The sequence below is a fragment of the Excalfactoria chinensis genome, chromosome 11 (genome assembly GCF_039878825.1).
Source record: "Excalfactoria chinensis isolate bCotChi1 chromosome 11, bCotChi1.hap2, whole genome shotgun sequence".
Taxonomy (NCBI): domain Eukaryota; kingdom Metazoa; phylum Chordata; class Aves; order Galliformes; family Phasianidae; genus Excalfactoria; species Excalfactoria chinensis.
This window is the reverse complement of record NC_092835.1, coordinates 11,184,802-11,198,126: the sequence shown is the minus strand read 5'-3', so window position 1 is coordinate 11,198,126 and position 13,325 is coordinate 11,184,802. Positions and strand designations below refer to the sequence as shown.

Genomic DNA, 13,325 nt, shown 5'->3' with positions numbered 1-13,325 from the left:
CAGCATGTGCACTTTTTCTTCCACTTTTGTAAGAGCTTTGTGTTGCAGATACAACAGTTGCCACAGTGTTCCAGGCCAAGAGGTTAGAGTAGTGCCCAGTATGAAAAGAGCCCACAGCTGAAAGCCACTGGGAGAACCCAGCTGAGATAACCATGCTAACCTTCTTATTAGACAGCATGTCTTGCCTGGATCTGCTTAACATAATCTTTGTGATTCAGATGTTTATTGCCTCCCATTACTTTTCCGGCACATCAGAAAGAGTTTGCATTTTATTTTTGTTTATTTATTTTAAAATGCCAATGGATTATAGTTCTGATAATTTTAAATATAACTACTATGCTCTATACAACTGTGGATCCATTATGATTGATCAGGTTGTAATTTTGGCTTACATTACACAGAATCACAGAATCACAGAATTATAGGGGTTGGAAGGGACCTCTAGAGATCATCGAGTCCAACCCCCCCATTAGTAGTTCTGTTGGAGAGAACAGACGGCCGGATATTCTCTTGTAAAGACTCCTTGTGTACTTTTTATCCTGCTGGGGCAACCAAGTCCTGGAAGCATTTAGATTAGATCTTTTTAGCTTTTGGATATAATTGTGAGCATTTTTTTGTTTTTTTGTCTTAGGCAATTGACCAATGTGTTTGGGAAGTAAGTGACCGAAAAGCTTTTTTTTTGGTTTGGGGGTTTTCTTATGGATTTTTTAAATCATTTTTGAAGTTTCTTTAATAGACTGATGTGGTAAGTTCTGTAAAATAATGGTGAAGGTGAAGAGCCTTGGGTGGAACATCAAAGATGTCTTTACTTCCCTAAGGCTTTTCAATTTGTTTAACAAATTAAAGCTAATAGGCCAGGTAAACAGTCATGGCACCAAGCCAGCCTGAGTTCAGGAAGAATTTGGACAATGCTCTTAGACATATGGTTTGATTTTTGTATGGTCCTTTGTGCTGCCAGGAGTTGGACATGATGATTCTCATGGGTCCTTCCAACTCAGGATATTCTGTGATTCTGTGACTCCCATTCTGCCAACTTGGCTTTTACCTTCCTGTTGCATTTTTTTTATTGAAAGCTATGGTGAATGCAAAAACTTTCTGTCTGATATATTTGCATCATATACTGCAATATGTCAATATCTGCTGATTTTATAAGACAATAGGAAACTTGTAGGTACAGCCAGCTACAAAGTTTTCAATGCTAAACTGTTGCATATGGGGGTTACTTTCAGTGATGCTTTTGGGTTCGGTGATGGATCAGACTGGATGATACTTTTGCAGATGAGGTGCACACTTGGAACTTAAGAGTTGGGGTGGTGGTATGTATGGTCAAATGCTTTCCCCAGTCTTTAATAATAGACTTCAATCTGCTTCCAGAAGCCTCCAACACTCCACCGTGTTTGTGAGCCTTCAACACCCAATGTAAAGGCTTTATCTTTCACAACACCCTTAAAATATTCCCTGACAGTAATAGCAGCAATTTTTACTTTTCTGCAGGAGCAGAAATTATTCACCACTCAGTCCTGTCCAGCTGCCCCTTGTATCGTACTGCATTCAGCCCTGGTCCCCCAGTCATGGTGGCTGGTTTTACTGAATGGTGTTGACCAATGTGAACTCTGTAGAGTTTTGAGAACAGGAGGTGTTAATATCTGGACTCGTCTAATCCCTGCAGGGCTGTCTCCTCCTGCTTGCATGCTGCCTGGGGAAGAGGTGTCTGTCTCTGTCATTTAGGCTCTAACTGCTGTCTCAGGAAAAGCTGAGTTTTCTAATGATGATCTCAGGGATGTTATATATTACAGTCTTCGCCAGATAGTTAAACAAATATATGATACTTTTACTTACAGTGCAGATGTTTTCAGGAGAAAAGTGCCCATTTTTCCAAAGTCTTTCATGATGTAACTGCTTTCTCTAATGTAAACACATACATTTCTTACACCAATAAAAGGGCATTTCAACCATAGATCTCTGTAACAACAGTAACATCTAGCTGCTAATTAGAAAACTGACAGATGTTTGTTTCCTTCTTCTCTTTATCAGATACCTGTCATTGCTTTTTCTTTTGCACATACCCATTCTTGGAGTTCATCTACAGCAGGAGTATTTTCTTGTGCTGATCTGTATGCATCTGGCTCTTGTTGGTGTGTCAGACTTATTTTCTGTGAGAAGACAAAATGACACTTTTAGTTAGGACCTGCAGGCAAGACTGCAAATATAGTCCACATGCATTCCTGCTGATAACAAAGGTTGGAGTCTAGTTTGGCCCTGCAAAGATACCTCAGTGTTTGGAACAGAATGGTTCCCGCCTCTAACACTGTCAGGCAAGACAGAGAGCTCTGTTAGAGCTACCTGTTAAACTAGGACCCTGGGGACAATGCACATCAGTAGGCAGAGGCAGAAGCTGGCTCAAACTGTCATTCCATCCTCCTAAATGTCACCTAGATTTGTGAAGGGAAAAAACCCCACAGTGCATGCCATCATCACAGGGTTGAACTGGACCCCTTGGAGCTTGGTATCCCCCTGAGCTGTATCACAGGTGCTCAGCCTTTCAAAAGGAAAGAGATACTGCAGAGAGAGTACTGCAGTGATACGCTACTTTCATATGCTTTGCTCACATGCCAGTTCTTATAATTAGTAAGATAATCTGTCCATGCAGTTGCAGTCATTTTTTTGTGGGAAAGTGGAATGTGCTCACATGTGCTAAAAGCATTTGGAGTCTGACTCTTAGCAAGGCATCATTAGTCCCTGTTGTTACCTCCCTATTGAGATGAATAGGATAATTCACATATCTCATATATGAAAACAATACTTCAGTTAGGACCAACATCACTTATTTTCAAAATATTTATCTTAGAAGCTGTCAAGATTGAAAATTAACTCCTGTGTTCTATCATGCAGCATTAGCCTTGGACGGGAAAGTAGAGAACATACCAAATGAGCATACAGTCTAATGATTCTCCTTTGTATTTCTTCCACATCCAAAGTTAAGCTAAGAAGTTAAGCAATGTGATGAAATTACTTACTTTTAATCATTTCTTCTGCATAATTTCCAGGTGATTTTTTTTAACCATTAGTAAGTTTTCATAACACTGGTGCTTTCATGCCTCCTTACCACATCAGTAGTGAATCCCAGAAACCAGGATGTGCCAATGCTATCTTGCAGTTCCCTTTTTTTGGCCACAAAGTTTTTTTACAACTGAAGACTTTAAGTTCTTTACTTGCATCCAAAAAAATTCAGCCATAATGGTCATTCCCAACGCCAGCAGCATCCCAGCAGTTAGATACCAAACGCTATTGCTTCATTTCTTGAAGGGTTTCCTGTGCACAGTTTTCTTCTGTGAGTCTTAAGTGAACTGGAAATAGCCCAAGAAGGCTTTGTGTCATGTTGGACGAGACGGCCCTGCACTCCTGTAATGATACTTTTTTAGCCCAGTTCTGTCTGATGGGCTGATGTTTGCCAACTGCCAGCTCCCACCCTCTTTCTCACTGACAAAAAGCTCTGTGGGCTGAGGTAAAGGCAGGGACATCACTTTGCCAGGTGCTGGCACAGACAAAACAGCTCGGCTTGGGTGAAATTAATTTATTAGCCTAAAAGAGATTCAGACAGTGGTTAAAAGAAAATAGAGCAGACCACCACTATTTTCCCATCCTCCTTTCCCCCCCAGGCTTAGAATCTCACCTTCACTCCCAAATCCATCCCTGAGCAGCACAGCAGCATGGGGGGCTGCAGTCAGCCCGCAGCGGTTCCTCCGCATTGCTCCCTCCCCTCACACTTCCTGTTCCAGCTCCGGGCCCTGCATGGGCTGCAATGGGGACATCTGCTCCTCCATGGGCTCTCCGCAGCCTGCAGGGGACACTCTCTGGTACCTGGAGCCCCTTTCTATCTGTTTTGCACACCATTTCCTTCCCAGTGTTTGCTCTTTCTCAGACATTTCCACAGAGGCACCACAGCTTTTGCAGAGCCCTGTGGAACCTTCCAGAACCATCCGGAACCAGCAGTGGGGCACAGCGCGCTCTGGACTCTCCTCACAGAGGTGGTGCCTGCAGGCCTCGCTGCTGGCGCCTGCATGGGGACACCCAACATGTAAAAAGCAAGCACTTTTGTACCTGGGAACATGCTGAGGAGCAGTGCTTTGCTTTAAGGTTTTTATAGGGGTATTTTTAAAATCTGGAAGCTGAAAAGTTGGAGGTAACAAAGCCGAATAAAGCAGTAAGTGCAAGACTGCAAAATAACTTGTCCCCAGGGTACATTGATGGCTCTCTGGGATTGTAAGGTGGTTTTCCATCCTGGGAAATGCTCTGGAACAGAGAGCTGAAGGAGACCGATGTGAGGAGGGACTTTGCTGCAGCAGCACCCGTACCACAGAGGCAGTCAGCCATGCTGCTGCAGGTATCATGCTGGGCAGACTGCCAGAGGGGAGGAGCGGCTGCCTGGGGTCCTCGGGATGTCTTTCCTTTGACTGCAGATGCAGTTACAATCCTAAAGCCAGTGTTGGTCTGGGTAAGCTTATTTTACTTGAGCAACAGCAGTTCCTGCAGGGAACTGGCCGAGGTCTCTGCTCTCCCTTTTGCAGTGGCTTTGGACAGATGCTGTTGCTGTGCATGTGCAGCAATGCTATTTCTCTTGTTCCCTCGTTGGCAGGAGAGAGCTCAAGTCTGCCTGCGCTGCAGAGCAGATGAAAGCTTTTCATATGGTGGTGGTTTGGCAGTTCCTCCATGTAGATGCAGCTGATTGTGGAGGGGAGGTCAAGAGGGAGAACTATGCTGCTTAGTTTATCTACTCTTTGCTGTGGTTCTTTCTACCTGTCACCTCTATAAACTTTGTTCTCTCTGAATGACTGTGCCATGTTAGCAGAAGTAACTAAATTTAGCAGTTGGCTTTGAGAATTTAGTTCTTTCTCTGCTTTTTGGTATCATAAGTGATCGCATAGCAAGGTGACAGGCAGTGAAGGAAAGAAAGCAGGAAAGAGAAAATAAAGCGAGTTGCATTTCTCTTTGCTTTGAGAATGCTGAAATCCTTCAGTGGGCATTTCTGTTGCCCACTTCCATAAGTAATGCAGTTAAAGTCACGTGCACGTGATCAGTTGGCTCAAACCTTACAGTATGAGAGTTGTTGGGCCTTTTTTTGCTATTGTAGCCACCAGAATAAAAGATATTTTTTCTGTTGTGTGTTGGTTTTTTTTTTTTACACCCCACCTGGAAAAAAAATAAGGCACATCTACTTTGAGGTTGATTTGGAAGGAGGTGAAGCATTTAGCAGGATAATGGAGCACTGATTAGAGCTAATTATACCTTGATTGACCTGCTTTGGTGATTTGCTCTGTCTCTGTAAGGTGAGAGGTTTGTTTTTGTCCCTGTTTGGCAGAGACTTGCTCTTTGATGGGCAGACGGTATGTAATAGTCAGCAGGGGGTGCCCAGATGAATTTCTTTTGCTACAACTGAATTATACGGCATCAAATTTACTTCTTAAGCAGCAAATTTACTTCTTAAGGTGATAGTTGACTCTTGAGCCGTGAGCAAAAGAAACTTTCCATGTCCTTTGCTTGCGTACAGAGACATGTAGATTATGCAGGTTCAGTTGCTGTTGTGCTGTTTAATCTTCAGGAAGTTTACTTTGTCTGTGATACACTGCTAAAATACGTCTGTTTTTTCCACTCCGCTTCCAAATCTGTGACCTGACAGAATAGTAATATTTCAGATTTCTGTAAGTCTTAATTTTACTGTGTTCCCAGTGCAAGCAGAGTTTTAGAGGTCTTCCGTAAAAGAATGACTTCACCACATCCTGCTGACCTGCCATATCTAACAGGATGGCAGCACGCCGGGTAAACTGGCTGTAACTTAAGATGATATTTATTTTTTGCACCGTATTAGATTTGTGTTTTAATCAATGATGTTTAGAAGCTCATAAGGAACCTCAAGACAGTGGTTATACAGATATGAGTTTCTATTTTATTTGTGCACTGAAGTGCATTTACAGTAACAGGCCCAGTTTTTAGAGCCTTTTCTACCAAGAGCTGGCTTAATAGCTTGAGCTAAAGATAGACCATGTGCATTGCCAAGACCTAACAAGGACTTCTATTATAACGATTATTAGCAGAATAAATCAGTACTGCAAAAGGAAGCAAATTCTAGGCATGTCAGTCAAAGTGATGGTGAAGATTTGGACGGTGTTTTTTTTGCTTGGCACCTTGTGTAAATTCTTGTGCAAAAAAACTTTTTTTTTTCTTTTTTTGTAGGTGTGGTCACAAGATCAAACACATCAAAGGTGTGGAGAAATAAAGCTGAAATGTGGAAATGGTAAGATTTATTCAAGATGTATACATACTGGGTATGTTGAGATGCATTTACATTTGTACGCATAAACCTCTGGTGAATTAATTTTAAGGTATTTCTAGACAGTTATCAACATCTCCTTTACTTTATGAGATCAGTAGTATATGTAACACAGTCTGGGACTTTTGTAGACTGATGCAGTCTATTTCTAGAAAGTGCTTTCTTTAAGGCTGTATCCAAAAGGTCACCACCCTGGCACAGAGGAGAAAAATAATACAGATCTCTTGCAGTCAGAGACAAATAGTTTTCCGCCTTAGTACACATCTCTGCTACTAAAAGTGTACTGCAGCGAGGAAATCCATTTACAGTTTTCCTTTTACATAACAGTTGCAGTGCCCTTAAGAGCCCCCAGTTGTTTCCATATTCTCTTCCCTAGTTGTCCTACAGTATAGCTGCAATAAAAAGCCTGTTTACTGAGAGCCAGTACTGTTCTGTGAAGTGTTTCTCAGCAAACATTATAGGTCAAAAGCATGTGTTTTGACAGCCTTGAAAGTGTTCTCAGATAATAAGACTCCTACACTATTTTTTTTTCATTTTTCATTCATTCTTTACCTAAGTATATGTACCTTTTTACAGCTTTGTTTTACATTGATCTAACTGTAAGCATGCTTGTAAAATGAAAAGCAAATGGAAATAGACTGGCCTTAGAACTGCTGCTTGTTTGACTGGTCATCATCTGTGTGTGGGGTAGCTGCTTACACCTGTGCTGAACTTCTTCATCACTGAGTAACTGCTAACACCTGTATCCTTTGCACAGGCATAATTGATTAGTGGGCTGTTTTTCCTACTGCTCCTTCAACTTCAATGTATCTATGTACCTAACAACCAAGTTCTGCACACTACGAAGACCTCTTTCACATCCTGAGGTAAGGAGAACTTTATTCTATTCAGTTTTGTCATTTTCCTTGTCAGAGCATTGCCCTGCTCCTGTAGTTAGACTCTATAAATATGGCCTTCTCCTCAAACTGGGAGATTCCCTGAGTTTTTCTGCTTGTTCTGCTTTTATCCTATGCCAAATAGAAGCTTGCTTTATGCATCTAATGCATCTTACCCAGTATTCTGACTGAAGATCTGTTGATGCAACTTCCTTTTTGTGTTTTCCTCTTGTTTGTGTTCCAGTTTCATTGGCCATCTGTTTGTTCTTAAGTACTTTCAAGTGCTGTTGTCTCTGCCTTTCTTAGCTTTTGTTTGGAGAAGGTAACAAATAGTCTTCTGCCACCTGTAATATTGTTTATACTACTGCAGTAATTTTGAACAAATAGGTTTTGTCTTTTGGTCATCAGCCTTCTTGTGGGATTTTCTTATGTTGGTTGGTATCAAGATTGTTAAAAAAACATCTTTTGTGTTGCTGTTTTTGTACAGTATCCAGTTTTGTACAGCTGGTAGGAATAGTGCTCATCCCTCTTGTCCTTTACTGCAGTATCAAAGCAGCAGGAAAAATTGTAATGAAAATCTTGTTCTATCCTGGTCCAGCTATTCAATAATACATAAATATTCATAAGTGAACTGGTGCGCTTTCTACAATAATCAAACACATACTAGAAGCTGTTTCTTGATATAGTGCACTTGGCAGTAGATGTACATCAGATCTCAACCTCTTAATGTTTCATTATTATATGCAAGAAAAGCTGGATGTTATATTGTTGAATAAGAGGTGAAAGAAAGAGATCACCAGAACAATGGGATAGATTGAAATCTGGTGAAGTCAACAATGCAAATGACTTTTTAGGCACATATGTATTAAAATTGTTATTTTTTGACTTGTCAGTAACTTTAAGCATTTAGAATGTTAGGAGGCTTTTTAAAGTGCATTTAATTATGTAAGAAAATAGTGCATTAAAGTAGTCCAAATTTAAGTGAAAAGAAACAAAAGTCATTCAGTGAAATGTCATTTATTGTCATATACAACCAGCATAAAGAATAGATAATATTTAAGATGCAGCTTGCTCCTCTTCTAACGATTACTGATGCCAGTACTATTTTCCATGTTGTGTATAATGGAAAATCTCTGAAGTTCTTTCTGTTTTGATAAAGGAATAAATTCAGGCTGTGCACTCAGTCTCTCTTCTAGTATCTGAAGGCTGGTTTTGATGACTCTGTCAATAATGTATCTCCTACCTGAGGAGCTGACCTCAGTTTTTCTTATGCAGTGAAACTGCTTAATGAGTATAGCACAGGTGCGTACTCTTACTTGGATATCCCATTTTGTGTAAAGTGTGGTAGCATGGATTACCACGTGCATTTTGTGTATAATTCCCAGGGCTGGATAATAACTAAAAGTTTGCAATCACCATTGAAGAGGTATTTCAAAGACATTATGCCTGGATGTGGAAGCAACACTTGGCTTTATCCTTAAGAATGAGCTATACATCCAGAGTCCTGAATAAGAAATGTATCTCTTTACAGTTTTGTCATTAACTGAGTGTGTTCCAACTTTAGCCATATGGCTGGTAATCAGAGTAACAGATGAAGTACAGTAAATATGTTCCTTTTAAAATGGACACATTTGTAGCTCTTGTGCAGGTAACATTACTTCTGTAGTTCAGTGCTTCTGTAAACAGTGCCTTAATTATGTTTGCAACTAATGCAATCAGCAGTCCCACACTGACAGCTGTGAGCAGTTTTGTCTATTAGTCCAGTTAGGAAGGAAGAAGGGATGATGGTGCTGGTCATCTCCAACACCATCTGTGAGTTACAGAATGGAAAGAAATGTACTGGTTTCTGAAGTGCTGTCTTTAGCCAATCAGCAGTGAATGCACATTATAACATTCAGAGTGAAACTAATTAATATTAACAAGATATCTGTACACATGTGGCTTTCTTTGAGTGTTCCCTACTGTACAGAGAGCTTTTTTAATGCAAAGGAACTGTTTAACTACTTTGTGAGAAGGAGTGCGTGGCTGGGAAACAGACAGTGGGCATGCAGCTCTTCCCACAGGTTGGTATAGGTTTGCTCTTAGTTAGCAGGAAAAGTCACTTCCCTAACATATGTAAAGTAAGGGGTAACGTAAAGTAAAAGGGTAACGTTTTAGTTGGGCTGTCTGAAAGCAGAAAGCATTTGGGGTGCCTTCACACAAAGCCACATGAATGAACAGGAATCTGCTAGAAAAATTGGAAACAAGAGTAAACTCTGATGGAAAGCTAATGAGATATCTTGCTTTCAGTGCCTTCTTCCACCTGATAAACAGAGCCCAGCCTCCAAGGCTGTCAGTCCCGTGCTTTTAGTGCCTTAAATTAGCCTTTAAGATGCTTTAGAATTTCGAAGAGTGGTATCCTTCATTACATGGAAGGCAGCTGTAATTCTAGGGTAAACCAGAATCAGATGTTAAACAGACCTTGTGTGTGTCGCTCCTGTTGAAGTCAGTATGTTTAAGTAGAGGTTGCTTTGTTGTTGTAGCAGCAGTTCTTCTGTGTGACTACAAACCTAGAGTAAAAAGCACCACCAGAATACTGAGTTCCATAGAATGAAGAGATCTTTTCTGATATTAAATATAATTTTCTTATATTTTGGGTGGGAAGGGTAGACAAACAGCTGTTATGGCAAGCAGGAACTGTGCTGACTTTCAGGTGGCATCCATTACAGTAAGGAGACTTTCTCTAACTCGCACCAGCTGTATGTGTTCCACTATTTAATCAAGAAAGGATATTATTATTATTATTATTATTATTATTATTATTATTTTCCTGTATTCTGTATGGGTAGAACAAGAAGTCATCAGCTTTAATTGTAGGAAAGAAGATACAGTGCAGGTATTAAAAAACCTTTTCCTGCTGTAAAAGTATTGGAGCAGTAGAAGCGGCACATATGTAGCCATGTGCCTGTCCTTGGAGATTTTCTTAAAAGGGCATTAGGGAAACCTTTGGCAAGGGTTCCTGTGGATGTTCTTGACTTTTTGTCATAGCACAAGGAATGGAGCAGATGATTTATTAAGACCTTCCTCAGACTATTTCTGTGTTTCTTCCTGTGGACTGTTGCCTCTCATTTTTACTGTATTGTGATTATTATGATACAAAATTGAAGTATTTCAACAGAATTCTTCCAAGGGCTGTGGTAAGATCACACAGTGAAAAGCATGGTGGGTATTTCAGGAAATTCTGCTGATATCTCTCTCCTGACAAAGCTGGGCATATTGATGTTGCCCTTTCAGCTTCCTCCCTCCTACTGTAGGACAGACAGAACAATTAAAAAACAAACAAAAACACCAATCCTCAAATAAGTATGAAAAATGGACTTGACTTTAAATAGAAAAATTCTTTGCCTTTAACATAAGAAGAGAAAATGTAGATAATCTGGTCTGACCTTGATTTGCTTTATTAATAACATCAGTGCTGGTGATAAAATGCTTTCTCATTATGGTAAAGGGATGCAGTCGTGTTCAAGAGCTAGTACAACTTCATGTGCCATCTAACACAGGTGTGTGAATCTGTCAGTGTGGTTCTACTGTGGTTTTTGTTTTTTGGAGTGTTGTTTTTATTTTATATATTCATTCAACAAATGAGATTTGCCCTGGCAGTTCCTACCTGTTTTCCTGTTTGCTCCCAAAGTACTTGTAACAGCTTGCAGCCCAAAGTCTGACTTTATAACAGTCATGTGGAGTTTGTGGGTTTGGGCACAAAGTCATGATACTGTTTTGTAGCACATTAGTTTCTTGTTAGCATTCTTTCTCAACTGTTGAGAAGCTGATTGTTTTCACTAGCTGAAAGTGATTGCTTGTAACAGAGAAACAAAATAAAACCAACCATGAGCTGCAGGAATCCTGTCTGTACTGCGTGAGCTTTTCTAGCACAGGTAAGGGGTTTTTTTTCAGTTGATGTATTATGCCTTCATAGTTAACACTGGAATGCTTGGAGTAGAGAGCTGTTAAAGAGGCTTGAAATGAGCTTCTGTTAGAGCAGAGTTTGATTGAAAAGGTACAGAATAATGAAATCCGCCTAGGCAATGAATTATGGGTCACACTGTATTATCAAGAGGAGAGAATTAGTACAGCTCAGAAGAAAAGTGAGTGCACAGTGTGACAATAGCCCAGGGCATGTCTAGGAGGAACTGGTAAAATGAGATTATTTGCAATGCACGGTGTTTATTGTGTCCACACTAATGGGCTTAAAACAGGAGAAAGGAAACAGGTGTAAATAGCAGGAAGGAAAGTTGTGGTAAGACACCAGCTAGGCACTTGCATCGCTGCTGTTCGTCATGCTTGACATCTGTGATTAGTCAAGAAATATAGTATGGATTTTAAAGAGACCTGCAAACATCATCATACAGGGCTGTATTCGCTGGGCTGTCTCCTTATCTGTTGCTGCATAGAGCAGGTGATCAGATGGCCTCCTTGGTCATTAGAGCAAGGTGGGGTGGTGTTGTGTAGCTTAAGCAAGACAAAGGCCAAAGCAGAACAGGGTTTCTTCTTTTTTGTACTGTGCAATTTAATCATGCTGTTTATGTATCTAAAGGAAGGACTAAGCAATGAAAGATCTTTGATAATCCCCATTGTTGCATTGGGTCAGCCAGTATATCTTACCTTATAGGAACCTTTGGAAATATATATTTAAGAAAAAAAAAAAAAAATAATAATCACTCTGGAATGAGCGCACACTACAAATACACTGTGTGCTTTATTTTGGTGGAGTTGCATCCTGATACAGGTGTCTGCTGTCTGTGTTGGTTGTATACATCTCCAAGGCTTGCTCCTGAACTAAGGACCAGCTGAGCAGGATTCACTGTGATCTCAGGGTTGCATTTTCTCCTTTGCAAAAAGCTGCAGAAATGCATGTTTGTGAGCGTGTGTGTGTATGTATAAAATGGTAGATAATACTCACTGTTGCCAGCTTCAGCACTTCTATTTCTCTACCATTTAACTTTCAACCTGGAAGTGACAACTGCCTAAGGCATGGCTTTCTACTGGTGTTCTGGGAAAAGGAAGAAAGGCTGTTTGTGGGAAGGATCCAGGGGGGTTTTAAGGTTGAAGCAGAGAAGATGGAATAACAATGTTGATACATTGTTGCTGCTAACCAGAGGTGTATGGAAAGAAACAAAGATAATAAATCCTAAAAGGGCGGTTTTGACCACAGGGATTCTCTGAGAAGATTTTTTTTTTTTTTTTTTTTTAAATTATTTATTTTATTATTTATTTTATTTTTGTTGTTTTCCCCCCCCCCCCCCCCCCCCCCCCATGTGTCTTTGTTAGGCAGCTGCTCCATCAAGTTCAGTAGGGACTTCACACAAATAGTATGGCGAAAATGGCATATTTTCTATCAGAGCGACTCTGCTGACATTACACTTATGAAAATAGGATATAAATGACTAGGGCTGGAAGGTTTCTAGCAGAGCTTAAGAAAACTCAACAAAACAAAAACAAATAACGTACCCTCCTTTGTGGTCCTTGCATTTCAGTTTTCATTGTTGCAGAACTGATGCTCCAAGTTTATCACTATGCTCACTCGTTTCAGGATCTTCTCGGTGCTATAGATTGTTTTGATTCCTTAAAACTGAAGTTTGTGGCTTTGAGGCAGTCCTTTTCATGACAAGTCTTACTGTCAGACCAGAGGGGACTCATTCTCAGATTTAGCTCAGGAGTTCTGGGTAGTGTAATCTGCAGTTATGACAGATAAATGATGATATGATTAGATAAAGAATATTTATTTTGTTTATTCATCCTGTAGTGAGTTTTACATCTCTTAGTTTAAAAAGAAGGTGACAATGGTGGGAGAATGACTCACTCCAGGTACTTCTACCATTGAACAAGTTGTTCATTTACTTTATATGACACGATATCTAGGGTTTAATATTTTTTTCTCTAAAGTTTGCTCCAGTCTCTGTGGTATTTCTGTTCTTAGTGTGAAAATTGAATGTGATGTGTGGGTTTGTGCTTTGTTGATTGCTCTCTGCTGATTTTTAGTTAGAAGCTCTTTAAAACAGCTGACAATCACTGCATATTCCATATGCAGAGCTTGCCCCAGCCCCTAACTTCTTTAATTTGAACTTTTTTAGGATGTGTTTATC

The 13,325-nt window shown here is 40.2% G+C and overlaps 1 long non-coding RNA gene across 1 annotated transcript in view; it reads left to right on the top strand.

The window, feature by feature from the left end:
- LOC140257526 (uncharacterized) overlaps positions 1-13,325 on the top strand; it is a 191,018-nt gene that overhangs the window by 37,073 nt on the left and 140,620 nt on the right. Inside the window, exons 2-3 of the long non-coding RNA XR_011905044.1 lie at positions 6,232-6,292; positions 7,086-7,194. This is a non-coding gene — a long non-coding RNA (uncharacterized lncRNA). The remainder of the gene's footprint in view (positions 1-6,231; positions 6,293-7,085; positions 7,195-13,325) is intronic.